The sequence below is a fragment of the Bos javanicus genome, chromosome 18 (genome assembly GCF_032452875.1).
Source record: "Bos javanicus breed banteng chromosome 18, ARS-OSU_banteng_1.0, whole genome shotgun sequence".
In the NCBI taxonomy this organism is placed as follows: domain Eukaryota; kingdom Metazoa; phylum Chordata; class Mammalia; order Artiodactyla; family Bovidae; genus Bos; species Bos javanicus.
Window position 1 is genome coordinate 24,159,224 of NC_083885.1, and position 4,907 is coordinate 24,164,130.

Sequence of the window (4,907 nt, forward strand, 5' to 3'; positions counted from 1 at the left end):
GTCAATGTCTTTGTCTTGCGCTGGAATAAAGTCATCCTCCTCAGTGAGAGAAGGATGAAGGCAGTGGGCACCATCGGCAGGAAGGTGCTCTGGCCATTCTGGCTTGATCTCTGGACGTGCGGAGTGGAGCGGGCTGGGCCCTGGGAGGTGCTGAGGGGGCCGCTGCATCACTCCATGTCTCAGGACCATCCACAACTCCAATGAGAGGATGTGGGGGACCAGAGTGCCGTGTCCCCCTCCTCCATGCGGAGCTGCCTGTAGAGATGAAGGCGACACAGACTGAGGATGTCCTGGAGTGGGAAAGAGGGGGACGGGGCATGGCGACATGTGGCATGGCTGCCTGGCCCTTGCTGGCCCTCCCACAGGTCTATAATGCTTTCTTCAACTTATGTATTGTCCTCTAGGCCCCTCCCTGGGGCCATCTCTTCCAACAACTCATATGAACCCTCTCTGCGGCCTGGACCACATCAGGGCCAAGCAGTGACCACCTTGGAGGGAGTCCCTGAAGTGTCACCTGAAAACTGTCTTTCAGAATGCCTGGGGTGATTTCTGGCTTCTCCTGGGATGTAGAAGTCTCTAAGAATGTTACGGCCACCATTTCTGCAGGAAAAATCCAGATTATTCCCAGTTTCATGACTATTTCTGATTCATTCAAAGAGGTTGCAGGGCAATTACCCTGAAGTCTGAAGGAAGACGGGCACTGTGGAAGAGAGATGGGACATGAACACTGGCTGACTGTCTGCTGACAGGTGGAAGATGGAGTCACTGTGTGTGTAAGTACAGTGACTCTAAAACGTGAATCGAGGCTAGAGGCCAACTGTGGTGAGTATCAGAGTATACAATCCTCAGGAGCCACTAACCCACAGGGGAGTTTACACTGACGGCAGGCCCTTCTCTGGACCTCTATCAGGGACCCATGAGAAATACTGGTGACAGTTGCTTCTGTTCAGTCTGCAAGTCATGTCCGACTCTTCGTGAGTCCATGGACTATAGCCCCCCAGGCTCCTCTGTCCGTGAGGCTTTTCAGGCAAGAATACTGGAGTGGGTTGCCATTGCCTTCCCCAGAGGATCTTCCTGACCCAGGGATTAAAGCCTTGTCTTCTGCATCGGCAGGTGGGTTCTTTGCCACTGAGCCACCAGGGATGCCCAGCAGGTAGTAAGATCAGTGAAAACCTGCCTCAGGAATGCAGGATTGAAGCCCTGCTCAGACACTTCTCCCTTAAAAAATAACATCCCCAAACCACTGAAAGACCAGCATACCCACTTCCCTTGGGGCCCTGGGTAAGACCTACTGTAGCTGAGTGAAAGGAAAATTTTAAAATTTTGTATAGAGATAGAAAGTGTTCAGTAAAATCCTAGTACAAGTGATAGCAGGAATGTAGGTATCCTCCTGCATCTCTCAGGAGAACAGGGACAGCCTCGATTGTGGCTTTACATCACTACTGCCAGCTCCTCCTTTGTGGAAAAGATGATAGCCCTCTCTGGACAATGGCACAATCACACGTAGTTTTTGAGGATGACACAGGACACACAGCCATGAACAGCAGCCCTGGGTTATTGGTTTGGACATTGAAAAATATCTCCTGTAATATGATAAGAATATCTGATAGTTTGGTTGCTCAGTGTGTGCATTCTAAGACTGTCCATCTCTTAAATACTTCAGTCTTGTTAAATTCTTAAGTTTGTTGCCTAAAGTTAAATTCTAAAATAATCAGGAGCTATTGCTGTACCTGTCACAGAGGAGGAGACTGAGCAGAGAGGTGATGTCACCTGGCAGGGATATAGGTGGGACGGGCACTCATGATGGCCGAGTGCAACATCCTCGGCCTCACCCCTACCGGGCACCATGTCATCTCATGATTGGTAATTTGTTCCTGGTGAGGCAGGTGCCAGGAAGTCTGGTCAGTGTCCTGCTCCCAGCTGCTGAGCTCCAGGTCCCTCCTCGGACTCAGCCCAGACCCCGCGTTCCCAGAGGAGGGCCCGCACTCACTCTTCTTGCAGGAGGGCCATCTGCAGGCCTTGCAGGTGCAGGAGCTGCCTGCCCGAGTGGGAAAGGCCAGCAGTGAGCAGGGGGGAAGGAGGAGCCACCGCAGACATCAGCAGGGCCCCCTCCCCCTCCTCCTGGGTCAGCATCAGCGCTGGAGCTCCCAGCCCACTCAGGCAGATAGAGAAACCCCAGCTCCTTGCTCCAGGTCCCAGGAAAGTAAATCCCCTTGGTCCCAGGCTCCAGACCCAGCTCAGGTTGACTGGGCTGGGGGCCAGGTCTATGTCCTGAACCCCAAGAGGCACTACGCCCCCTCCTGCCATCAAGGCGCGGCAGCTCCAAGGTCTCCTCCCAGCACTGGGTCCCATTCTAGCTGTGCCCTGATCCCTTGGGTGAGGACAAGAGGTACAGTCTGGAGCCTCCGTGCCCTGAGATTTAGAATGGAGGCCAAGGGCGCCTGAAATGCTCTTAGGAGCCGGGCTAGGAAGACATTCCTGGAGAAGCAAGTGACAGGGGTCCCTCTGCGATCAAACTCCACACACTCCCTTCTGCAACCCTAGGGACCCTCTGTCACGTCCTGTGCCTGGGAAGCAGACATCAGTAGGGCTCAATTCCAGGGGTCCCTCACCAGTGGGGCAGGAGCACTTGGGGTCCATCGGGAGGAAAGGCGAGGTCCAAGGTCCAAGGCAGTGGTGAAGCAGACCCACTGGTCCTGTGCGAGGCCTTGGAGCCCAGAGCCAGTCCCGCGTACGGAGGGGAGGGGCCGCCGCAGAGGCCCCGCCCGCAGCGCCCGGGCCGAGCGCGCGGCTCCACTTGGGTGCCGGCTGAGCCCAGGGCCCCTGTGCCCAGCGGTAAACGCTGTCCCAGCCTCCCCGGCCGCCCGTCCCCGTGTTCGCCACGTGAGCAGCCACCTGTTCCCGGGCGTCTAGGAACAGGGCTCCTGTGTCCTCGCGGCTTCCCAGCCACAGACCCCGCGCCGCCGGCCTCCTGGTCGCCCTTGCCTGGAGCCAGTGAACCACACCCGCCTCCAGCTCCCTGGTGTCCCGCTCGGCTGAGGCCGGGGAGTGGTGCCCCAGACCCAAGGTGAAGGTGACCCTCGCCACCATTTCCCCTTCCCCGGGGTCCCCAGGCATGGCCTGCCTCGGTCTCCACAACGGTCCTTTCGCAGCGGTTTTCCTGTAACGTCTCCTGTAACTGCTCCAAGACCCACATTTCCTTAGGCCTCTGGTCCTCACTTCCGTTTTCCTTTCCTGAAGAGACAGTGGCGCGTTTCTCCAGGCGCCCCTTTGCCTCAGTTTTCCAGCGGCTTCCCTCAACTGTAACGGGGCCTTTCCACTCCAGCATGCAGGTTCCCTATAGGATACCCCCCTGGAGACAGGCAGACCTGGCATTCAATAAGAAAGACCAGTGGGTATTACCCTGTCAGACTCCAGTACACACCCTGGAGTCTGTACCAAGCCTTGTTAATTGCTTTTGCTCTTTGAATTCTCACAGCAACCCTGAGGGAAATACTAGTTAGGATGGCCTTTCTCAAAGGCAAAACTGTGCACAGTACAAGGAGGCTACTCAGGCAGGCTGATGGTGCTGGGAGGGAATGCCCTACTTCTGTATTTTTTTTTTTTCCCCCACTTCCTCGTGGAAAGTGAGAAAGCTTCTCTTTAGCCCAGAACTATGTCTTCAGCACTTCTCACTGTGTAAGGCTCAATCCTGGGAGTCACATGTGAGAAAGAAAAGAAATGTATATATGATGTTCTGGTTACCTACTGATTCTCTTTTTCACTAGTGGTCAAGGGTTTTTTTTTCCCATATATGTAAGAAAATGTATATTAATTTCATATAATGTATGTAAGAATCATTCAAAAGAAAATGGTAAGGAAACCCTGAGGCAGGTGACAGCAATAAGGGCAGGATCCTTCAGTATCTGTTAGGAGGACCCACACTGCCTTGTTCATGGCCTTCTATCTCCAGGGTCAATGCCTCTTTTCCTGAATGGAGGGCAGCCCTCTCAGAGGAACTGGTCACATGCTCACAGGGTTGATGTGGATGACACAGAACCCAGAGCTAAGCCTCCTGTCCCCACTTGATTGTCTGGAAGGAGGAAAATGGCTCCTATGTTAATAATAATAGTAAATAAATAGCTGACATTATAGATACTCACTAAACATATTATGTCAGTCTGCACATATATTACATTCTTTCATCCTAAGAGCCAGACACTATTATTTTGTGCTTTAGAGCAGAGATGACTGAGGCACAGAGAGGTTATGTGACTAAGTGACACAGGTTGGACTGACACTCTTGCATGCTGACTGCAGCCTCCTACCCTCACCCCCCACAAGATAACCCCCACTATGTCATCCCAGGACAGGTGAGGACATGAACACCTGGGGGGAAGCACTGAGGTGGCTGTCAGAACCCTCTGCATACTCGGTGAGCTCTCTGGCCTCATCCTCCCGTCTCTCCAGCCAGGAGCACAACTGGACTGTCTCTGAGCACCGGTGCAGCTCTGAATAAGGAGAGGCAGGGTCAGCATCCAGTGGCACCATCATCAACACAGCATGGCAAGGCCAGGCAATGAGACAGCGTGGTTTAGATTCAGCCCTCTGACTATGGGCTATGTGACCTTAGGCAAGTTGCTTTACTTGTCAGTACTAGCAGTCACTCCAGACCATGCAGGTCCATTGAGTTTGCTCAAATGATGGTACAGTGACTTATTCTGTGGGGCTTATTGAAAGACATGCACAGGCCCTAGGGACACTGGATAAGCAAAGTTCCTATCTGTCTGTGGCCTCACCCTAAGCATGGTTGCAAACCAATGAGCCTTTCTCCAGGGGCTTATTGGGAGCTGCATTAATGGCAGTGTGGATAGAGAGATCATAATGGACACTGTTCAGGTAGCCTGTGCTAGGAATCAAGCCACTGT